Raw genomic sequence first — 25243 nt, 5'->3', positions numbered from 1 at the left:
TCCTTTTTGAACTTGGTATTTGAAACTCTCTACATCAGTGATCTTTCTTTAGCACATGGACTTTAGATCCTGGACTTATTAAATATAGGAGCATTAATAAAATGAGAACAATGGTGTATATTAGTGTTTTTTTCCCATTTATCATTAAGTTATAACATATACAATAAAACATAATTTCCGGTTTCTTATCTAAGCGCAGGAGCAAGGGAAGAATGGCCTGACTTGGCGTATTTTTTGATTTCCAGTGTTTAAACGGATAACATTTGTGCGCACTGGAGACATTATAGCTTCTGGAGTTTATGCCCGACATGATTTTCGCTCTTCTGAAAGTTGTAACATGAACAATTCTGCTCACGTCGTATATGTATTTATTGAATACAATGCCGATCCGGCTTAGAGAAAATCGAGCAACGCTATTAGGTTTTCCTGGTTCCCAGGAAGCTCACAATCCACCCTCAGACTCTTAAAGGTGCTTGGCCTCTCAGGTCTGAGGCGCCACAAGAAGGCTGCTTCAGCAGGCCTGGCTTCGCAAAGTTGCTTCCTGGCCGGAACGCCAACTTGGCAAGGATCTACTGCTGGCAAACACAGATTAGTAAGGATAAAGTCGCCACAGACTCAACCAAGCAAAGCATAAATGGCCCTTTCAGCATGAGCCTGCGAGGAGGGATGGTACTGGGCCCAGCAACCCAAATGACTTTTTCCGGGATCCCCAAACTCGAGTTTTTGTGGTGGTTGTTGTTTTGTTTTAACGCTTTAGGATTCACGAGGCAGGTGCCTGAACACCTAACCCAGCCCCCCACCCCCGCTGTCTCTCGCGTATCTCCTCTACCTCCTTGCCCAAGTTGAACTTTTTAATGGGTTCTAGAGGAGCGCAGTGGGCTAAGAGGCTGGGAAGGTGAGAGAAGGCACGCTACCACCACGGTGATTCCTACTGCAATAGCGTGATGGGGGGCGGGGAGAAGGCGGGCACGGGGACCAGAGGGGTGGTGGCAGAAAGGGCACAGGGCACGCCTCGTAGGGGGAACAGGGGGCGGGGCCACGTGCCAGTCCCAGGGTTCCCAGCTCGGGTGCGACCGGAGGGCTCCCGAGCGTCCCAGCCTGCCAGCCGACTGCCGCTCCGCGGGCGAGCATCCCTGGCCCAGGACCTGCCCCTCGCCCAGCCCGCGAGCGCGTCGCACGAAGGCGCGTCCGCATCCATGCCCGGGCCAAAGGAGAAGGCGTTCGCAGGCCCAGGCGTGTGATGCGAGGCTGAGCGCGTGGCATCCGCGTCGTGCCCGGCCGAGCCGGACGCGGGAGGAGAGCGGCGCGCTCCTACTCTTCTAGCGGTGCGCTGGGCGGGGCGCGGCTTGGCGGGGGCCCGGCCAGCCGCGGGAAGCAGCGGAGGAGCAGGCGCGCTGCGGACCCGAAGGAGGGCGCCGTTAAAGCTTTGCCATCAGTTGTGAGCCCAGTGAGTCCGTCCTAAGCTAACACACTAACTCTACAGCCCTCACGCCCCCAAACCACCGAAGGCGGCGACACCTGATCCAGCGCACAAACACGGGTCCCTTCTGTCCCCGGATACAATTACGCGGCAGAGACACATTCAAACTCACGCGCAGCAGCCAAGAGCCGAGGTAAGTAGAGGGACCGCGCCGTTCCGGCGGGCGAAAGGGGGCGGGCTCGGAGGAGGAGATGGGCGTTGTTTGCTCCCTGAGGTGAGTGCGGGGCGAATGGCTGCGATCCAGGGGCTGGGGGCTGGGATCGATAAGGGCAGATGGGGCTGGGCTGAGCGTGATAGGGAATGGGGAGTGCGGGTGGGGGGTAGGGGGTAGGGAGAAAGGTTAAGATTGAGGGACCGTGAAGGAGATCTTTCCCAGCTGCTCCCGATAGCTCCCGTACTCCTTTCTTCTCCCATATGGCACCCGTTTGAGGGTCTTCTTGAGTTCCTGCGTGCTGAACTCTAGAGGGGAGGGGATAACCGGGCGCGGATCTGGCGGAGGACCTTGCACTTGACCCGGGAGGGATGGGCATCGGGGAGCCCCAAGGCCGGAGCCCGCTGCCGGCACGGATGGGGGACCAGGAAGTTTCGGACCTCTCCTAATAGTCTTCTACTTCGTCCTCTCCCTAAAGGGGAACTGGGTGTGTTGGGGGTGGGGAGCGTCGTGGGGCTGCGCGCGTGCACACCCACACACTCCCACTCCTACTCTCTTGGGACCTTTGAGCATCTGCCGGAGCCCACATGCCCGCGCGACCCCCCAGGAATGTATAGTGGTGACAGGGTCGCGCGCGGGTTCACACGCGGTTGAGAGAACTATGCGGCGTGCCCTTGCATTAGAGAAGCGTGTGTGCGGGCTGCGGCGGTTAGAGAGGAGTTGCGAGAAGGACGTGCTGCAGAAGTAGGGCGCCTTCCACGGGCTGGAGGAGCGGCGAGGGGGCCTGGGGTGCGTGATTTGGAGTTGTAGGAGGCGAACCGCGTCGGAAGGCGCAAGTATGTGCAGTGTGACGGGGCGAAAGGACAGGCAGAGGTGGGGAGGGGCGTACCCAAACTATATGTAAACTCACTGGTTTAATTTTAGGTTGATAAAGTTGAGTACGGTGAATGTATTACTCTCCAGCACTTCCTTAGGGAAAGAACCGCCTCTGTACTTGTACCTGTACCGCTGGTTCCCATCACCTTAAAGCATCCCGGGGCGCTGGGGAGGAGAGGAAGGTGGGAGAACTTCTGAGAGTCCCGCGGACTAACTCATTGGAAGGCTAGATCACATTAAGTAGCCGTTCTTAAGAAGGAGAGGGCGTATCACTAGAGGACGGGTGGTGGGCGGTGTTCTCAAGCAGGAGTGACCCCGAGTCACCTCTATTATGAGTCAGTGTTAGTAATAGAGATAGCCTTTTATTTCAGGTGGGTTCCACCCAGAAAAAATCAAACTTACAAAGAAACAAAAACACTACTCTAAAAACAGCCCCCTCAGGCTGTCACCTTGTATATTGAATTTTTCAAGATTAATAGCCCAAAGGTGTGGCAGTTTGGCTATATGCCAAGTGTGCTGTGGTTTCTTCTGATAATTTCATGTCCATAAAAAGGTCTCCACTCAGAATTTGCTGTGCTTTCTATCCTCCAGTCCCAGAGACGGAAACAGTGGATTTAGTTTTCTTCTGTAAAAACCATCTCCTGGTAGTTAGTTTGAGGTTTTGCTTTAGGAATGGAACTCTGTTCAGCAACTATTCTAGATAATTCCAGAGGGAAATACTCTAATACTATTTGATTTACCTGTTACCCAGAAGATAAAGGTGACATCTAGTGTGTGATTTAGTGCCACAGGGCTGTTTAAAAACTACAGTGAAGTGTGATGCCTTGACATTTGGTAAAAACTTAATAGTGTTTTAGTAGCTGGGCATAAATGAGTAGAAACAATACTTCTGACTTTTCTGGGTAATACTACTGTAGAGATTCAAACTCTTTAAATCTATAATTTCCAGAGCTTTATGCTTGCTTTATTAATACTTGGTGCACTTATTAGGATAAGTAAACCAGTGGAATAAATAAAGATATTTACAACAAAATCGATTTCTTATAAAATCTATTTTTGTGTGTGTGTAAAGAGTTTGACAGTAGCATTTAATTTAAATTACTTAAAACATTTCATGATACCTTATCAGCTTAATTACCACCATTGATGACAAAGGAAGAAAATCACATTCCCAATTCTCAAACTCCTTTTCAAAGTTATTTATATATTTATTTATCAAGTAATATTGAGTTGCTGCTGTTTAATTCAACTAGATTTTCAGAATATACCAGGAGAATAAGAACTTTTGATTGTTTTTGTAATATATAATAATACTCCTTTTATTGATATTGATACTATCTGGGTTTTGCTTATTTTCATAAGTGCATTTTCTCCATAGCTGACCCCTCCCATGATCAATTAATTACTGAAACTTAAAAATTCAGCTATGAAACAAGTAATTTCTAAATCTTACACTCTTACTTGCTCCCCTGGATTTAAGTTAATTTTTTTGTTGGCTTGTCTTTATGAGCATGAATTCATAAAGAATTGAATAGTGCTATTCGTTGAGGTGTATAGAGCTGTTTTTGTTTATAGTAAATAGTCTCAGTCTGCCCTGTTGAAATACTAGATTGGAGACAGAAGTACTATTCTTTTTTATGGTTTTTCTGGGTCCTCTTTCTGTTATCAGCTATCACTTTCTACTGCTGTCAGGCTGTGAGCGAGTCCTGCTGCTATAGTATCTGTTGTCTTATTTTTCTGTGAAATGATGTGGGCTCTTGCCGGAGTATAAAGCCTGTGGGCTTTGTGACAGGTACTTGCTGTTCTCATGCTTTATTTCTGGGATGGATTGTAAGCTGTCCGGCTGAGGTTCCTAGTGGGACTATTAGGATGGCCTCTCTATAAATGGTTTTAATGTCATTGTTGTTTTACAGAATATTTTGTGTATGAGATCTTTAGAAGGTGTCTTAATGTCAGACAGTTCAGTCTTCTGAAAAATCTTTGCTTTTCTGAGAAATTGCAGTAGCCCTTAAAAAAAGTGTACTTTTCTTACGGCAGGCCCAGATTGCCTTTGTTTAGGAATATGTATACAGTGATGTTTTCTATACCACTTTCTATACCAGCTAGCCATATGTAATGTTGGTCATATTTTCCTACTCCGGAATAAAAAGTGTGATTTGATAATCTTGATCACCATACTTGACGCGAGGTCAGTCATTTCAGTATTACTTTGCATACCTACCTAGGGAGGAGCTACATAATCAAATTAGTTTGAATAAGTCAGTTTAATTTAGTCTTGGAGAACAGTAGCAATCAACATCTTCCTAACCTAAAGCATTTCAGAAGCATTCATTCTTTTATTCAGCAAGTATTTATTAAAAGCATAATATGTTCTTATGCTCTGGGGATATACGGCCCTGGGTTTAAGAGGTTAGATAGATTGAAAACAAACTAGTTTCAGTAAGTGCAACATAATGCTGTACGGTCTCTGAGTGCTGTGATAAAGATATGCAGAGGACCCTGAACAGGCATTTGGAAGTGATCAGAAGACTAGCGAGGCTTCATGGAGAAGGTGACATTACGGTCAGTGTAGGCACAGGCCAGGTCATGGGAGGCTGTTTGCCATCATGAGGAATATGGACCATTTTCTGTTCAAGTTTGTTTCCAACAAAGGAGTGATAGGATGCAAAGATAGCTCTCACAGCCATCTAGAAGGATGGATCTGAGGAATCTGAGACAGGAACGGCCGTTTAGAAGGTACTGGAGTGATCTTGTTGAGGACCTTATACCGTAGTGGTAGCAGTGAGATGAAGAAAAGGGTTTGGTCACATAGATGTTAAGGTAGGAGAATGTCTAGGATCAGGTGAGTGATCAGGATCGTCTGCATGTCTTTATCAGCACTCAGACATATGAGGAGAGGCAGGTTGGAGGAGCAAGGATGATAGAGTTCAGTTTTAAAGAGTATGAAGTACCTACAGAAAATCCAACTGAAGAGGAGTGTCCAATGGATCATTACACAGAAGTTCTGAGTAGAGAGGTCTTAGCTGGATAAATAAGGTAGATAAATGAATGAATGGATAGGTAGGTGGAAAAATGGATGAATAGATGGATGGATGCACTGATTTAGCAGTTTTTAGTACATGGGTGGTTGGAAAAAAAAAAAAGGGGGGGGAAGTTGATATGCCTTCCAGGGCGGGTACAATGAGTAAGAGGGGGATAGAAGCCTAGGGAAATCCTAATATGTAACAGTTGGGTGAGAAGTAGGGAGCAGTAAAGAATGAGAAGTACAGAGTGAAAGGCAGGAGGAGAATGAGCAGAGAACAGCTTTTTAGTAGCTGAAGGAGGAAAGAAGTTCAAGAAGTAAGATCAAGTACTAAAATGAGGTGTATCAGACAATTCTGATTCTGCTCCTGACTAACTCTGTGACCTTGAACTTAGAGCATAGTTCTTATCTACGAGAAGAGGATCAAAGTGCCTACACCAAGAGGCTACTGTGAGGATCAAATGAGATAAAGCCTGGCAAGCTCCGTGCCTAGAAGGTCATTGGTTTGTGCTCAATAAATGCTAGCTGTTTTTTTATTTTTTTAAGATTTTTTTATTTGTTCATTCGAGACACAGATACAGAGAGAGGGGGCATGAGCAGGGGGAGAGGCAGAGGGAGAGGGAGAAGCAGGTTCCCTGCTGAGCCAGGAGCCCGATGCGGGGCTCAATCCTAGGACCCTGGGATCATGACCTGAGCCCAAGGCAGACGCTTAACCATCTGAGCCACCCAGGCGCCCCGCTAGCTGGTTTTATAAAAAGCACAACTTGGATTTGGTGATTAGTTGGTCTGTAGAGACTGTTGCTTTTAGCAGTACTTGCTCTCAGGGTTCAAGGAGGGTGATTAAAGGTATATTTAAGATGAAAACTTGATCTGGTTTATAGCCTTTGGGGAGGAAGCCAGTAAAATAGGGGCAGTTGGAAATTTTGAAGGGAGCAGGGAGAGCATTGGAAGACGTTCCTTGAGGAGAGGGTGGGAATTGCGAGAGCTCTGGGGAGTTGCTGGGATCCTCACGACAAGCCACGCTTCTACCAGCCTGGAGGGTTCTGTAGCATACAGGTTGTTTTTTAAAAGCATCTGGTAATCAAATCGTAGACATTTCAAATGCCTTGTTAAACTGTTTCTGGTATTATAAATGAATTCTAGTTTCTTAGATAATCTAATAAGGGCATAGACTGATTCATTAATTGTTTAAAAAAAATTAGGTGTACTATAGTAATATTGAAAAATACCTACTTTTTTTTCCTTAGGATTTTCTCTATTTGGAGGATGTAATGCTTTATATGAGAGATAAACCTCTAAAATTAGATTTGTATTTTAATATGTGTGTACATTTTTCTCCCTGTAATTCTTGAGCATTTTGAGAAAATGTTTGCATGTAGGAACTGGTTTGGGAACCAGTCAACAGTTAATAATGTTAATAATGCATATTATTTACTAATTGGTTGTTAGGCATATTGGTGATTAATTGGTTATAAATAATATTGATTTTTCTTTTTTAGTTCAAATTAGTATGTATGTTTCAATACATACTGTTACTCACCATGTGTCATTTGTTTATATGGCAGTTAGAGTATACATAGTTTTTAGAATTTCTAATAAAGGTTTTTTGAGTAAATAAATTAAATGTTCAGTATTTTTAAGGTGAATCATTATGTGTGTAGGTTTTATGTGTTTAATGTGCATGGTTTTTCATCTCTGATGATGTTCTTTACTTGAAATTCTCTAGCCACACTTTTTGTTACCAGGACCTCCTGTTTTGAAGTTGCATTTCTGTGTTTTTTGTCCACTGCGCTAACTCCCTTACAATGTCTGGTCTCATTCTTGCAAGTGTAGTGGTCTGTGCATTTCCATATTGTATATTCACCAACTCAGTTTTTTTTTTTTTAAGATTTTATTTATTTATTTGAGAGAGAGAGAATGAGAGACAGAGAGCACGAGAGGGAAGAGGGCAGAGGGAGAAGCAGACCCCCTGCCGAGCAGGGAGCCCGATGCGGGACTCGATCCTGGGACTCCAGGATCATGACCTGAGCCGAAGGCAGTCGCTTAACCAACTGAGCCACCCAGGCGCCCCAGTTTTTTTTTTTTTTTAAGATTTTATTTATTTATTTGACAGAGACACAGCGAGAGAGGGAACACAAGCAGGGGGAGTGGGAGAAGGAGAAGCAGGCTTCCTGCTGAGCAGGGGGCCCGATGCGGGGCTCCATCCCAGGACCCTGCGATCACAACCTGAGCCTGAGTGGAAGGCAGACGCTTAACGACTGAGCCACCCAGGCGCCCCCACCAACTCAGTTTTAGATTAGATACTGTCCTGCTCAGCACTGCCTGATGGAGATGACAGATGCCAAGTTGAAATTGACTTGGACGTGTGTGCCATCCCTAGATCAGCATTTGGGAGTGCAGAGCCAAACAAAAATGGAACCTTTGGATTTATGAATGGCGGGGTATCTAGGACAGCATAGGTCTGTTCCTACTCCTTGGCTGGAAGTTTCTATAAGTATTAAAACATTTGGAAAGAATGTGTAATTAGGAACATTTCAGAGATACTGTGGGTTTTGCTCTTAGTTTTGTGCTATTTATCTGTATTGTTATTAATGAAAATAATCACTGTATTGATTAAATTTGTCCCGGCTTGATTTAGATAACAGAAATACATCTGTAGGAATTCCAGTTCACTAAAAAAATTTACATTATAACCGATTTGGTAAATATTTGCTTGATTTGGGAATTTATTAATACAAAATATGTGTAAAATTATTTTGCACTTTTCAGTTCTGTTTTTTAAAAAATTAATACTTGAAATATTTTCAAGACATTGAGTCATAATTTTTTAGCTATTACATTGGCTATAACTAGCTTTATTAAATAATAACTGTGGTGCTGACTGTCCTTCAAGTGAGACGTTTTAGTTTAATACTATGCCCCCATGACTTAAAAACAAAATTAAAAGGAAGTAGAATCAAGTGTACAAATATGCTATATATTTTGTGTGTACAAAAAATTGTATAAACATTTAGTTTTTATAAACCGGATCATATTTATAGACTTTAAAATAAGGGTGATGGGTATACAGATGTTTGTTAATCTTTATACTACTTTTCTGTATGTTTGAAGTATTTTACCGTAAAAAGTGTGGACAGATAAGGACACTAAGCGTATCAGTGTACCCAGACACTGCTATTTAAAGCAATATCGAAGTAAATCTTTCCATAAAAAGAATCCTCTTTGATTAATCTGTTTGGCAAATCAAATTTTCCTAATCTACTTAAGCAAATACACGTCACCCCCACACCAGCAGCGAACTTGGGCACACCTCTGTACCGCATTTTGAATGTAGTTGCATCCACCAGAATTTCCTAAACTTCTAAATTTAAGAGAAAGGCTTAATGTGAGCCTCATCATAATATCCCTTATTCTAAAGAGGAGACATCAACAGAGGATTTGTGTTTCTGTTTTTTCGTTTTGGACCAGCAGTGGAATGAATGATTCGGTAGTGTTGCCCTCCTGCTTTGAGAGAGTTGCTCTAAGATTGGATAGTCAGGGCATGAGCTGCAGGCCCCTCCCCGGGTGCTCTTAGGAAGAAAGGCCATGGTGCTTTACATAGCTTTTGCATTTGTGCAGCTGTACCTGTTGTTCATTTGTACTCACAGCCAATCAGGAGAGCGGGGCTTAGAGGAAAACTAGTCAAACAGGTTTGCCCGTCTATTTAAATGGGGGGGGGAGCAGTGAAATTTGTGGATAAGGTCAAGGGTGAAACTATTTTAAGGAATATTAATGCTGATCACTGACTTTTATTTTCTCCAGGGTTTTGAAACTACTTTGGGGGCATTTGTGAGACTATATCTTCCCGGAGCTAGAGTGAGAGTAAAGGGAGCCGAAAGAAGTAAATATAAAAGAGGGAATTAGAATAACGTGAACAGAGGGAAAGGAAAAACAATAGTGGAAGGGGGAAAAAAAAAACAAGAGGAAGAGGACAAGTGTTTCAGTGTCCCTTCTAGGCTTTGTGCAAGCTTTGATCAGAGAATGAGTTTAATTAAAACAAGCGAACATCTGTAGTCTTCAATATCCAATATAGGGAACACTCTACTGGGTCAGGGCTGAGGCTTCCGAGGAATATTCGTGGGAAAATGTTGTAGTTACTATCTCTTAACACTAACTTTGTCTTGGAAGTACATAGTTCCCTTGAACAATAGTAAAATGCTATATTCATACAGTTTTTTTGTAGCTTGTAAATCTCTTACTCATTCACTCTTATCGTTTTATCCTCTTTCCACCCCTGAGCACTGTCCAGTAGGGAACCCTAGTTTACAAACCATGACCTGGGGGTGCAGAGCTCTTAAGTAACTTCTGGAGGTCACTAGGACAGTCTGTGAGGATTGGTATTGGAACACAGGCTTCTTTCCTAGAGCAGGGCCCTGGAGCTACAGCTCACCACCTGCTGAAACCTGGACCTCACTGAAATGACCTTTAAATAAGTCTTCTTTAGATCTCACCAGAGACTCTTTACCCACTCATTGAGATTTTCTTCCCCTTTACCCTCTGGGATGGTTGGCTATTCATGCTCAGGCATTGCATTTTTATTTATAAATAGATGATGTAGATTTGCAAGGCTACCTCTGACGTCTTGACAGATAATTACATGTATTTAGTTTTTTATTTTGTATTTATATCTGAATATAAGCGCGCCTGATGTCATGAAACAGTAGTTGGAGAAACAAATGATTACACACCTTAGGAAGATCTGCCTTAGGAGGCATTTGATTTGCTGCCTTCCTCCTCACCCCCAGAAAAGACATTTTATACCAGTTAATTCAAAGCACCAGTCCAGGCAGAGTTCTTTTTTCCCTCCTCTGTGCTTATTTCCTCCTTTGGTAATTGGCAAAATTCTCTGGTTCGAAATGTCTCCTCTTCTGTCTTCTTTTGGGCAGGGCAGTAGGAGTGGGAATAGGAATAAGAGCACGTTTTGATGAATCTCGTCAGCCAAACTAAAAAGAAAATAAACAGGTTTCATAAGACTATAAGAAATGATGCCTGACTCTGCTCTTTGCCTGTTTAAAAAACAGTTGTTTTTTTTTTTTATTCTTGAGAGCATTAGGAGGCAACTATGTTATTTTGATCAGTTAGACTTTAGCATATGCTCAGGAATATCATTTTTGTTCAAATTTCACAACTATGCAAAATATAGAAAAACAAGTTCCTCTGGCTGTCCTGCTTCTTCCTTTTGCTGTTCCACTCTCTTTCCGCCTACACCTGCTGGCCCTTCTGGAGATAAAGTCCCTGCCTTTTGTGGGGAATTGCTGAGAGGGATCCTAGTGGTTGGGTTACAAATTGGAGGGAGGGATGCGGGTAAATATGTGTGTGAGGGGCGCCTAGGGGTCTGCCCATCACTAACCTAGGAGCTGGTCATTTTATTCAAATCACCCTGTATAGTAGTTGTTCAGCCTGTAAATGGACCTTAGTTGCTTTATGCTCTCTCATCATTGTTTATACAGTAAAAATACTTCAGCTAACAATTTTGATACTCCCTAAATGCATTCCTACTCATACTTCTCTGCCTTAAAGGGCATGGCAGGGGAGACGTTTTGAACCAGACGTGTTGATGCCTGGAGGTCTGTATAGTGAGTATCTGTAACGTATTAATTCAGCCATTCATTCAACAAGCAGCCTATTATATGATAGAGCTCTTCTGCCTTAGAGCCAAAATACATGGTGATTCTTAAACATCTAGTATAAAACTTAAAAGTCTTATGTATAAATGTTTAAGGAGGTCATTTTTAAGGCTTCTATTATCTGACATAGGGCAGTGGCCACTTTGGAGAGTCTTTATATGGTACAGGTAAGAGATAGTGGATTAGGACCCAGGAAACCTGAGTGCTGGGTCCCACTCTGCCAGCGAGTAACTACAGACTTAGCCAGGTGAAGCTAGGCAGCCACCCCCAGGAGAACTCATCCCTTTCTTTACAAATGAGAGGATTCGGACTCAGTTATCTTTAGTCTTTAAATTGGGCCTTTGACACTTTTTAAATGAAAATACATACTTTAAAAATATTTGTTATCGTTTCATAATAAATGTGTTAAGTACCAGTGTTCAAGTATATTTATGTTTCCAAGACTAATAACAACGGCAATGCTATACAAAAGACTTCTCTGGACTTGCTTCATTATGGGCTGAATACCATGTATAATTCTAGATGAATTATATTTTCAAGTAAAATTATATTTTCACCTGTTAGTAGGGAAGCATCAGAGCAATGCATCCTGTCTTTCTACAGAACCTACCAAAATCTTCCTTTTCTGGGGAAAATATAACTTTGCTTTTTCATCTAAAACCCCATAATAACCTTCTCTCAGTGATTATGCAGGTATTTTATAAGACAACATTGGGAAAGTTTGATGTTTGTTCATGTGGACTTCCAAGGAATTGAACGGGGAAACATCCAGAAGTTTGTTTTTTGTTTTGATTTGTTTTTGGTTATATTTATGCAGAGGTTTTTTGTTCTAAAACATGTTTAAGACCTCCCTTGGCAATTTATTTTGTGACTCTTAATAATGTTAATGTAGATAATGTTAAAAATCCACTTAAACTAGTGATATTAATGAAAGGATTTTATTTTATTAATATAAGAGAAACAATCCTGTGATTCCTGGTACATTTCTGCAGCCTTAAGAATGTCATGTAATGATATCTTGAAAAGCTGTTTCCTGGGGTGCCTGATTGGCTCAGTTGGTCGAACATGTGACTCTTGATCTCAGGGTTGTGAGTTCGAACCCCACTTTGGGTATAGAGATTACTTTAAAAAATTATAATAAAATCTTTAAAAAAAAGCTGTTTCCCCACATGTGAATTTGTCTTGTTGTGGGAGGAGATGAAAATTTGATCTGTATCTCTTCCACATTCACTGTGGTATTCCACGAATTAGAATCCCAATAAAAGAGAATTATAAAAAGTCCTAATGAAACATTTTAAAACATTAACCAAACATCAGTTTTCTTTTAAGAAATCATATACCTATTAGAACTTAAAGTCTCATGCAATCTCATTTATGAAACTTTTTCTATTTGCTTAAAGATGAGATCAGAATAAAAACAAAGAATTTCCTTATTGTTTGTTGAATGTTGATCACATGATGCAGTTGCATGGAGATAACTGTACCAGGCTGGTCTTGAGGAGATGAAAAGAAACCCACACTTACTCCTGTATGATTTATATATATATAAAATATGTATTTTAAAACTGGGTATGTGATAGGGGAACCTGGGTGGCTCAGTCGGTTAAGCATCTGCCTTGGGCTCAGGTCATGATCCCAGGGTCCTGGGATTGAGCCCCATGTCAGGCTCGCTGGTCAGCGGGGAGCCTGCTTTTCTCTCTCCTCCCCGCTTGTGCTCTCTCTCACTCTCTCTGTCTCTCTCTCTCAAATAAATAAATAAAATCTTTTAAAAAGACTGGGTATGTGATAAAGATCAAAAATGTCTTAATGCCACTGTTTTCTTGATTAAAAAAGAAAATTGTATTTTTTTAAATTATAAACTTCTGTCTCTATTTGTGATTCTGGAAATGGGGCCTGAACCAGCAGAATCAGCATCACCTGGGAATTTGTTAGAAATGCAAATTTTGGGGCCCATCCCAGATCTCTAGAATCTGAAACTGGGAGGATACCCTTTGTTTTAACTAGCTCTCCAGGTGGTTTTGATGCACTGAAGTTGGAGAACCACTGATCTCTGATACTAAATATAATCAGTTCAGTTTTTCCATGTGATGAAAACATTTCTGATCATTTTAGGGACAAAGACAAATTAGGTTTCGATTTCAAAATGCTTTCCTGTTAATACCTTCCTACACACACACACACTCTGCTCCTTAGTTTATTAAAAACAACAACCAACATGGGTTGGATTAGTTGTTACTTTTGTGTGTTTTGCTATGACTTTGTGTAAGTGCAGCCCAGTGGTTCTCAGTATTGTAATTACTTGGAGGGTGTTATAAAAAAGCAAAGCAAAAAAAAAAAAAAAAAGCTAAGACCAAAGTCTTATCCCCAGAAATTCTGATTTAATTGACAAGCTAGGGGTTGGTAGGTTTTTCAGGCATCTCTAGTTCTTACAAGCATCCCAGGTGATTAATAATGTATGGTCACAGTTGAGAGCCACTGGAATGTAGCCATATGTTCAAAGATTGGCTCACCTACCACATAACAGTCCCTTAAAAATTATATAGGTAAATTAAGTCCTTCCATTATTTTAAGCAAATTATCTTTGGTGTATGTGTGATTAGAAAATAATTTGTTTTCCGGCAGGTTACTGTATTGTTGACTGGTTGACCATGTTATTAATAAGGTTTTATCATTCTTCATTCTCCTTCTTGGCTTTACCCTGAATCCTTTCTTATCCAAAGTGCACTCCACGTACCTGCATCGTCCTACATCACCAGAAAGCTTACAAGTAAATAATCTGGGGCCACACACTAGACGTACTGAATCAGAATTTGCATTTTAACACTGTCCCTATGAAATTTGCCTTCACATTAAAGATTCTTGATAACATAAAGCTTAAAATTGGGGTGAGTTAACTTTTTCTCCATTTTTTTCCTTTAACATCTATTTATCTGGTCTTGACTACTTTTATGAACCAAATCATATCAATCTCATTAAACCTATTTTTAAATCTGTTTTTTTCGGTAAGTTTTATAATTGTAAGGGATCTCCAAGACCATCTAATGTCATAGTCTTGCCTGGCAGGAGAAGGAAATTAGGCACAGAAAAATTAAATGACTTGGCCCAAATTACAAAAGCTATTGATTGGGGAATCCATAGATGCATGCCATATATATTTTTATTTTTTCTCGCATTATTGAGACTTCATTATGGGGTCACTTAAAATGATATTATTTTCATAATGTAAACAACTTGAAATGTGAGCTGATTGAAATGACAGTCTTAGGTTACCCAAGTATGACATATATATCCAAAAAAACAAAACTTTAAATACACAGTGACATTTATTTAGATTATCTATCTAGTGTGACACTAATTAATAGTTTACTAATAACACTAATATTTCAAATTAGGTTACAATTTGTGGGGTTAAGTGATAATGAGAAAGTTGAATATGTAATATTAAACTGAAAATTGAAAGGTACTGTCATGTCCTTATAAATTACTCAAACTGTATTCATGTGTTCCTGAGATATCATAGGTACTTTATAACAGGACATTAAAAACATATACTTTGGGATTGCTTGGTTGTTTATTCTGAGTTCCTCAAGATCTTGAGCTGGGCGTTATGCTTTCTGAGTACCCTGGCACAACTGAGCTCTGGTCTTTCCCTTTGAATCACTTGTGTTTCTCTTGATGCACATAAGGATTGAGTATTAGATCCTTGTCTTTCAATCTGGTGGTTGAATTGCATCAAAATCTCCAGATGCTTATTAGAAATGCAGATTTTTGGTTTTTTTCCCCCAGACTTCCTAACAGCCTGTGTGATGAAGCCCCGAACCTGCATTTTTAGTAAGCACCACAGGTGGTAGTTTTGGACAGGAACTTTTGAGGACTATTTCATTAGTTTTTTTGTGTGTGTTTAATATAGTTATATTTAATCACTAGTATTGAGCATTAGTTTGATACATATTCTATACAAGGTACTGAGTGACAATATCTGTTGGTATCCATATCATCCCATTTTTCTTTCCCCTCTTTTGCTTGTTTTTTCTTATCTTCTCACCCAGTGATGCCGGAAAGTGCCCAGGAGGGCCCCGGGCCAGCTCTTACTGATAAGGGAATAGCATTGGGTTTCTCATGACAGCTTCACCATCTGTACTAGATGTCTGACAAGATACTGGTAGTGTAGAAAAGTGGTAAGTGCAGCTAACTTGGAATGCTACAAGAACAACAAAGGCCAACAAAAACATTCTTTATAGCCTCTCCTTCACAAGGAGGTTTTGGTGTGCCCCTGGGCATGCGTCTAAGTCCCAGGTGCAGAATTAAAATTTTTGAATGGTACTGCTACTGGTTTATTCCTTTCAGTATTTTGTGTGTATAAAGAAAGATCTGCCTGTGTGGTACCTTTAGAAATTTACATTAGTCTCATTTTCTTTAAGGTGTCGTGGCATTGTCAGGAATGTGGTATTAATGATAGAATATTTTCTATTGTGCCTTTTGATTTTGTTTTTAGACGCAAAAGCACTATTTAAAAAAAACGAAAGTGACTGTGTTAGAAATTGTGACTAAAAGCTTTTGACAAGTAGCTTTGGATGAATTTATTATTATTTTTTTTAATTTGTGAAATGGAATCCAATGTCTTCCTTTGCATTTAGCATATTCCAGTTGTATTTCTGTAGTTAAGTAACACACTTCCATATAAGTATCTGTGATTTTCCTGAATGACTCAAAACCATGAATGTGGGAAAGTGGTTGACTGCCAGCCTCCCGTCCCCAGTCAGGGTGTTCCCATTTCACAGCCGGATTTTAGGGGATTCCTGCCTTTCAGCGCTTTACTTGCTAGAAGACAGTCCTAATTAACTTCAGAACACAAGCTTTTGCCTGCTTATGAAACTAAATGCGTAAGCCTGGGCTGTTGACCAGTTCTGTAGCAATAAAGCAGAGTTTCCCCCCAGTCTGCCCACAACGGTTTTTTTTTTTTTCAAGTCGTGGGATGAAAGTGGGATACGGTTGAGGATATGAACCTCTGCAGTATACTAGATGCTAGATCTTGCTTAGGTTCTCCTCAATCGTCTTCTCGTCTGGGAAATGGGAACAACTCTTTTTCCTTGGCGTGGAGTCTCCGTGTGAAATGAGATCATGCTCATAAAGCCTGTAAGGCAGGGAACGTGCAGAGTACATAGTACAGCTCTTTTTAAGATCCAATGTTTATTGATAGTTTTATGTTAGGATTTAAGGCGCGAGCTCGAGGGTGACCAGCTTGTTCCGGTTTGCCCAGATAACAACACTGGAAGGTCCGCATCCTGATAATCCCCTGCGTTCTGGGCAAGGCGGGATGGCCAGTCACCCCAGTGCTGCCAAAATAACAGTAAAAGCAGAGAAAAAAATAACAGTAAAAGTACAGAAAAAAAATAGTTCAGTGGCTTTGAAAAAAGTAGTTGAGTTGCTTCGCGGAGAATGCTCGTCACGGGCGTGAGCAAGGCGGGGCTGATCATCTGAGTATCTTTGCTGTCGCTGCATTCCTGCTTTATACTTCTGCCTGCGGGGTCCAGGATGTTAATCATTACCGTGTTCTCCCTCCCGCCGCCAGGGAGGTGAAAAGTGAAACCTCTAAAGGCATACATTAGGGATCGCACGTATCACTTCTGCTTCTAGCCCGTGTCCGTTCACCAGAACTTAACTTACATACGTTAGAGATCGCACGTATCACTTCTAATTCTAGCCCGTGTCCATTCACCGGAGACGCTGGGAAGTGGCTTCAGCCTTCCTGGCGGTGAGCCAAACTAAAGTAGAGGATCCCATTACTAGAAAAGACGAGAAAAATATATGCCATTGCTGTCTCTCGTATACCTACAGTGGCATCCAACAAAGTCCAGCTTCTTGTCCATTCTTTTGTTATTTAATATACAAGCTTTTTTTTTTTTCCTTTGGTCATTTACACATTGAATGTGTAAGAAGTTCATAAATAGATGCAAAAAGGTCCCTAGACTTAAGGAAAAGCTGAAATGGAATCTGTACTTTGCTACTTTCTTCCTCTAACTGCAATACCCATTACCTTAGAAATTGTCTCTATAATTGAGATGTGTAACTAACTTCAGTGCCTCAGGCAAAAGCTTTTGATTTAGAATTTTGTTTAGAAGTAAGGCAATTGATAAAATTGCATTTCATTCATTTAAGATTAAAGAAAACGATGGCAATGCCTGTGGTCCAGCTGCATATCCAGGTTCAAAATCACAAGTGCAGTCAATTCAGTCAGCAAATATTTATTGAGTACTTACTACATGGTTAGCAAAGGGAATAAAATAGTTACCTACTTTTACTAAAATCTCCAACCTTTTGGAGCTTAAATTATGCTAGAGGATACAGAAATTAGGTTTTGTTTTGTTTTGATTCGCTTTTTAAAATTGAAGTCAAGGGCGCCTGGGTGGCTCAGTTGGTTAAGCGACTGCCTTCGGCTCAGGTCGTGATCCCGGAGTCACGGGATCGAGTCCCACATCGGGCTCTCTGCTCAGCACGGAGTCTGCTTCTCCCTCTGACCCTCCTCCCTCTCATGCTCTCTGTCTCTCATTCTCTCTCTCGCAAATAAATAAAATCTTAAAAAAAAAATTAAAAAAAAATTGAAGTCAAATTAACATTCAGTGTCGTATTAGTTTTAGGTGTACCATAGTGATTGGACAATTCTACACATTACTCAGTGTTCACAATGTTATTGTTATTACAGTATTATTGACTGTATTCCCTGTGTTCTACATTTCAGTTCCATGACTTAATTATTTATAACTGGAAGTTTGTACCTCTTAAACCTTTTTATCTATTTCATCCCCACCCCCTTCCCCTTTGGCCACCACCAGTTTGTTCTATTTAAAGTCTGTTTTTTGTTTGTTCATTTGTTTTGTTTTTTAGATTCCTTATATAAGTGAAATTATATGGTGTTTATCTTTCTCTGACTTGTTTCACTTAGCATAATACCCTCTAGGTCCATCCATGTTGTTGCAAATGGCAAGATCTCATTCCTTTCTATGGCTGAGTAATACACTAGGCATATACACCACATCTTCTTCATCCATTTGCCTATTGATGGACACTTCGGTGGCTTCTATATCTTGGCTTTTGTAAATAATGCTGCAATAAACATAGGGGTGCATATATCTTTTCAAATTTGTGTCCATTTTCTCTGGATAAATACCCAGTAGTGGAATTATTGGATCCTATGACAATTCTATTTTTAATTTTTTGAGGAATTTCTGTACTGTTTCGCACAGTGCCTTGCACTGATTTACATTTCAGCAGGGCACAAGGTTCCCTTTTTTTCCACATCCTCCCCAACACTTGTTATCTTTTGTCTTTTTGATACTGGTCTTTCTGACTGGTGTGAGGGGATATCCCACTGTGGTTTTAATTTGCATTTCCTTGATGATTCCTGATGCTGAGCATCTTTTTGTGGGTCTGTTGGTCATCTTTATGTCTTCTTTGGAAAAATGTCTATTCAGGTCCTTTGCCTGTTTTTTAATCAGATTTTTTTGGTGTTTTTGGTGTTGAGTTGTAGAAGTTTTTTGTATATTTTGGTTATTAACCCCTTATTGGATATATCATTTGCAAATATCTTCTCCAATTCCCTGGGTTGCCTTTTTATTTTGTTGATGGTTTCCTTTGCTGTGCAAAAGCTTTTCATTTTTGTGTAGTTCCAGTAGTTTACTTTTTGCTTTTGTTTCCCTTACCTGAGGAGACATATCTAGAAAAATGTTGCTAAGGCTGATTTCCAAGGGATTACTGTCCGTATTTTCTTTTAGGAGTTTTATGGTTTCAAGTCTCACATTTAGGTCTTTAATTCATTTTGAGTTTATTTTTGGGGATGGTGTAAGAAAGTGGTCCAGTTTCATTCTTTTGCATGCGTCTGTAAGTTTTCCCAACACCACTTACTGAAAAGACTATCTTTTCCCCATTGTGTGTTCTTGCCTCATTTGTCACAGGTTAGACCATGTAGGTGTGGGTTTATTTCTGGACTCTCTATCCTGTTCTATTGATGTATGTGTCTGTTTTTGTGCTGGTACCATAGAGTTTTGATTACTATGGCTTTGTAGTATATCTTGAAATCTGGATTGTGACACCTTCAACTTTGTTCTTCTTTCTAAGGATAGCTTTGGCTATTTGGGTCTGTTTTGGTTCCATACAAATTTTAGGATTATTTGTTCTAGTTCTGTGAGAAATGCTGTTGGCATTTATTTAAAAGCACTAGTAAGGATTCCTAATTAGTCTTTACTTTGATGGATTGGTATTTGTTTATTTTTCATTTTACTGGATGGTATTTTCCTAGGCTTACTTACAAAAGATGCTTTGAAGAGAGATGAAATTATTCTAACAGTATTTCATGTAGTACCGAGGTTGACCTCTGGTGGTAGTTATGACTGATATATTTTTTCATGTTATTGCAGTCCTCATAATACTCAGTGCCAGGGAAACTTAAAAGTCCTGAGAATTTTAGCTGTCAGTTTACCAGACTACATAATCTGCTTTGAGGACTAAATCATTCACTTCGTTTTTCTAAATAGCTCAATTCACCACATACAGACATGATTTTAAATTTCCCAATAGCCTTTATTTTGTTTTTCCTTTAATGCAAAAACACACTTTGATCAATTCTTGTTTAAAATGATAGTCTATTTTTTTTTTTTGAGTTTTTATTCAATACCAGTTAGTTAACATAGATGTAATATTAGTTTCAGGTGCACAATATAGTGATTCACCATTTCCACACATCACCTGGTACTAATTCACAAGTGCACTTCTTAATCCCCATCCCCTAGGTCTCCTCTCCCCCACCCACCCACCTCCCCTCCAGTAACCATCAGTTTGTTCTCTATAGTTAAGAGTCTGTTTCTTGGTTGGTCTTCTATTTTTCTCATTTTCCCCCCTGCTTTGCTCCTGAATTGATGAGCTGCTGGGCTGGTAGACTGTCAAAACTTAAATTGTTTCCTGTAGTTTAGGTGTTTGCCATTTTTTTTTCCTATATAGTTCATCCTCATGTATGCTTTACAGCTCAGCATTATTCATGATTTAACCTCAAATAGTAAAAACCAGAGAAATGATTCTTTCATGTGGTAGCCAGTGGTGATTCTCTAGTTTTTGTTGTTGTTTTTTGTTTTTTTAATAAGTAGATGGAAATAGCATTTTAAAGTAAGGTTGCTAGAGGCCTAGAAAGATAGGTGTTAAAATCTGGTATTTTAGACTCCTGTTTGAAGAAGTGGGAAAAATAAGGGATTCATGAAGTCTATTTTTTTTTTAATCTTTAAAAAATCTCAGTAGTATAGAGGTGCCTGGGTGGCAAAGTCGGTTAAGCATCCACGTCTGGCTCTGTGCTGAGCAGAGTCTACTTAAGTAAAGATTCCCTCTCCCTTTCCCTCTGCCCCTCCCCCCAGCTCTCTCTCTCTCTCTAAAAAAAATAAATAAATCTTTTAAAAAAATCTCAGTAGTAAGAAGTTGTGGGGTGTGTATACACACACACACACACACACACACACACACTGGAATATTATGCAGCCACCGAAAGGAGTGAAATCTTGCCATTTGCAACAACGTGGATGGAACTAGAGGGTATTATGCTAAGTGAAATAAGTTAGTCAGAGAAAGACGATTATCATATGATCTCACTGATATATGGAATTTGAGAAATAAGGCGGAGGAGCATAGGGGAAGAGAGAAAAAAATGAAACAAGACGAAACCAGAGAGGGAGACAAACCATAAGAGACTCTTAATCTCAGGAAACAAACTGAGGGTTGCTGGAGTGGAGGGGGGTGGGAGGGATGGGATGGCTGGGTGATAGACACTGGGGAGGGTATGTGCTATGGTGAGTGCTGTGAATTGTGCAAGACTGTTGAATCACAGACCTGTACCCCTGAAACAAATAATACATTATATGTTAATAAAAAAAAAAGTGAGGTAAAAAAAAAAAATCTCAGGAGTATATTGGGATGTTCTGTTGTCCATTTCAGCGGAAGTGAATCATTGAGGCTTAGGAGCAGGAACAATATAGCTAATTTATTTTTTTTCTGGTATTCTAAGGGTTTGGCTTTAGAGGGATCACTTTTGCAAATGAGTGTTTTGGATATGCAGCGGTCAAGTAAAGTGCTACCCTGATATCCTTGCTGAACTAATTTGCACTTCAATGTTGACTGGCTTCCCTTTGGTGAGAGGTGGGCACTGTGAGTAAAATTGGCCCTGTTTCTTGTCTTGCATGCAAGCAGAGAAATAATTTTTAACCTAAAGAAGAAAGGGTGGGCTGATAAGCAACGTGAAATTTGTTTAGAGTCTTGGAATTCTGGATTTTCTCCCATCCTGTGACGGTGGAGTACCGTCAAGTAGTAGTAGCATCTCAGAACCAAGAGAGAATTTGGAGGAGAAAGGGGAGCATTAGTGTCTAGTGTTGGAGAGAAGTCCAATGAGATAAGTGTGGGGGGAAAAGGGCATTTGTGTGAATATTAGGAAGTATTTAGTGCCCTTAACAATGAGTGTTTGGGCAGAGTGGTGGTGGAGACAATGCCAGGCTGGAGCCATTCGGGGAGTAAGTGGAAGCCAGCAAATACACATTGATATTTTAAGACATTTGACTCCAAGAGTGGGAGTGGGAGTAAAGTTCCAGCAAAAGGGGCATGGCAGTGGAATGAGTGTGTTATAAATATTATGTATTTTTGGTAGAAAACTTCAAAAACCTGGAAATACAAAAGTAGGAAGAGAAAACAAAATCCCTCAATTGGAAAATCCAAATTTACTGTCGATAAGTTTGTTATATACTTTGTGAGTCGGCATCATCATTTTATGTATGTATATGATATATATAATTTGGTTTCTTTTATGTTACGAGCATTTTCTCATGTTGAAAATGTTTAAAACATAGTTTTAATGGTTCTGTAATACTCCATTGTAAAATGTACCACGATGAGATTAATCCTGTATTGCTGGATTCCTAGTGGTTTCTGGCTGTTTGCTGTTACAAGCGAATGCAGGAACATCTTTGTGCATACATGTTGGTATTTCTGATTTAGAGTAGTTACAGAAATGTAAAATGATATGCCAGCTGTTTTCCAAAGCATTTGCACCAATTTACATTTTCACCACCTGCCTAAAACTGCGTTACCATTAAAAATGATGTTGCTAATTTTATGAAAGAAAAGTCTAGTTTGTTTTGTTCAGTCATTCGGCAGCCTTAAGCTCCTTGCCTCTAACTGGGAGGTTGGGTTCAAACCGTGTGTATGGATGCGGCATGTCCGGGGAGCAGTGCTTTCTCTAGGGTGCTCAGAGGAGGAGCCAGCCTCCACCTCCTGCATCCCAGCAGTAGGAGGCTTTTACCCTGAGTGCTCAGTTCTGATCCCTCTTCAGGCAGCTCATCTCTGTATCTAGAGAACTGATGTGCGTTTGGGGAGTAAATGCAGCCGCCTCTGCTTTGCTCCCATGGGAGTGAAGGGAAGATGTAATGTATGGGGAAAACTGCTCTAGCTCCTCTTTTTTCCTTGATTTCTTGCTCCACCCACTACTCTTGCTCCCCAGCTTGTCCACTTACGCACGCAGCTGTTCTGGAAGCAGTTTTCACCTCTGCTAACAGGATCCTCTTCTGTGTGTTCTGGGTCAGGACTTCCTCATACTTATTGTTTGTTTTCTAGAAACTTCTCAAAAATCCATTACACTGATGACTATAGCCCAGCCCACAACTCATTACCTTGTACCATTTCTCAGAGATAATTAGGTATTCCCCTTTATCTGCTTTCCTGTCATTTCTGAAGAAACGTTAGGAAGAAAGGAGTAGAAACATTTGAGTTCAGTCAGTCATCTTGGACTGAAACGTCTGCCCCAGATGTTTTAAACATTCCGAAAAGATTTTATGATTATGTAGTCAAATCTAATAATATCTGCAGTAAAGATTTCTTTCTTTGCTTTATGCTCAGATTGTTTTTTTTTTCTCTTTCCAGAGATCATTTAAAGCTCAGCACTTTTATCGGCTGTATTTAAAAAAAAATAACACTTCTATCTGATTTAGTTGGGGGAAAGTCTAGGGTAAATAATTCAGTGATTTTATTTCTCAAATATAAAGCCAATTTTTAACACTCCATTTCAAGTAAGTTATTCCTTCCTCATCTACTTGTGCTCCCTTCATCTCATGTTATGTTCATATTTATTCAAGGAATTCTTAAAGGCTACCTACTCTGATCCATTTATTTGAAGTAGGATTCTTGGGCTAAATCCATAGTGTTTTAATTCTTCTTAAAAATATGCTTTAATATTTACCTTGCTGTCCCAAGACTTTACTGTTTCTTTTTTAAAAGTGTATTCTCTCTTCTTGCATATTCTAACAAGTGAACATGGGTATAATTTGGTCAAATTCCAAACCAAACAAAACGAAGTCTCTAGTGGGATTTCATGGGGAATTTATTCAGTCTATTTATAAGATGGGAAGGATTGACTTTTATCAAATACCGTCTTTCATTAAAATAATAGAGTATCTCTATGCACTTAGTATTATTACTATGTGTATGTCTTTAGGGAAAGGCTTGCCATACTTAGTATAGCAAACAAATATGCTTTTTAGTTCATTTTAAAGGTATTTTATGTATTTTTTTGTTATTGTAAATGAGATACTTTGATCACATATTATTTAAAAACAATACTTAACTATTTTAAGAGAAGAGTAACACATGTCCATTATAGAAAATGTTAAATTAAAATCCCTTGTAACTTACACTATTATATACATATTATAAGTAATATGCATTTCACTTAGTAATATGCATTTAAGTTTCTTCCCTGTCTTTTAATGGTTTGATAGTTCATTTTCTTTTTAGCACAGAGTAATACTCCATTCCAGTTTATCTATCCCTTTACCTACTGGAGCACATCTTGGTTGCTTCCAAGTTTTGGCAGTTATGAAGAAAGCTGCTAGGCACATCCATGTACAGGTTTTTGTGTGCACATAAATTTCAGCGCTTTTGGATAAATACCAAGGAGCACAACTGCTGGAGCATATGTTAAGAGTATATTTAGTTTCGTAAGAAACCGCCAACCTGTCTTCCAAAGTGGCTGTACCATTTTACATTCCCACCAGCAATGAATGAGAATTCCTGTTGCTCCGTATTCTCTCCAGCATTTGGCATCGTCGGTGTTCTGGATTTTGGCCATTCTGACGGGTGTGTAGTGGTATCTCATTGTAGTTTTAATTTGCATTTCCCTGATGACACATGATGTGGAGCATCTTCTCATATGCTCATTTGCCATCTGTATATTTTCCTTATGAGTTGCTTATTAAGGTCTTTGGCCCTTTTTAAAATCAGGTTGGTTACTTTCTTATTGTTGAATTTTAAGCGTTCTTTGTGTATTTTGGATAGCAGTCCTTTATCAGATGTGTCTTTTGCAAATATTTTCTCCCAGTCTGTGGCTTGTCTTCTCATTCTCTTGACATTATCTTTCTCAGAGCAGAAGTTTTTAATATTAATGAACTCCAGCTTATCAGTAGACACACTCTGATAAGTCTGGACTAGCAAGGATCTTACCATTTGTTGGTAGTTGTGTTAGTCATTCTGTTATCCACCACAGTGATGTTTATGAGATTAAAGTGCTATTGTAGTCCTTCATAATTAGTCTTGTATTTGAACAACAGAATAACACACTTGTACAAATGATGCTTCTTGGGGGGGGGTGGAGCAAGATGGCAGAGGAGTAGGAGACCTGGATTTCGTCTGGTCCCAGGAATTCAGCTGGATAGGGATCAAACCATTCTGAACACCTACAAACTCAACAGGAGATCAAAGAAAAGAATAGCAACAACTCTCTGAACAGAAAAGCGACCACTTTCCGGAAGGTAGGACGTGCGGAGAAGTGAATCCGAGGTGATATTCGGGAGGACAGACGGTGGGGGTGGGGGCCTCCGTCCACCACTTCTGGCAAGTGATAGAGCCTCTGAGCACAAAATCGGAACTTTTAAAAGTCTGCTCCGCTGAGGGACGTCGCTCCAGTGGCTAACTGGGGGGTGGAACCCTCGTGGGACAGTGTGGTCTCAGGACCCTCGGGGTCACAGAAAGTC

The 25243-nt window shown here is 40.3% G+C and overlaps 1 protein-coding gene across 1 annotated transcript in view; it reads left to right on the top strand.

Annotated features, from left to right (window-relative positions):
- The first annotated feature begins 1121 nt into the window (after positions 1 to 1121).
- The window catches only part of UGT8 (UDP glycosyltransferase 8), a 79770-nt gene continuing 55648 nt past the window's right edge, over positions 1122 to 25243 (top strand). Inside the window, exon 1 of the mRNA XM_006727956.3 lies at positions 1122 to 1613. The gene's annotated coding sequence lies outside the window, so the exon portion shown is untranslated. The remainder of the gene's footprint in view (positions 1614 to 25243) is intronic.

Source organism: Leptonychotes weddellii, chromosome 2 (assembly GCF_054177405.1).
Source record: "Leptonychotes weddellii isolate Sample4059 chromosome 2, ASM5417740v2, whole genome shotgun sequence".
Taxonomy (NCBI): Eukaryota; Metazoa; Chordata; class Mammalia; order Carnivora; family Phocidae; genus Leptonychotes; species Leptonychotes weddellii.
This window is presented reverse-complemented; position numbering and strand designations above follow the sequence as displayed.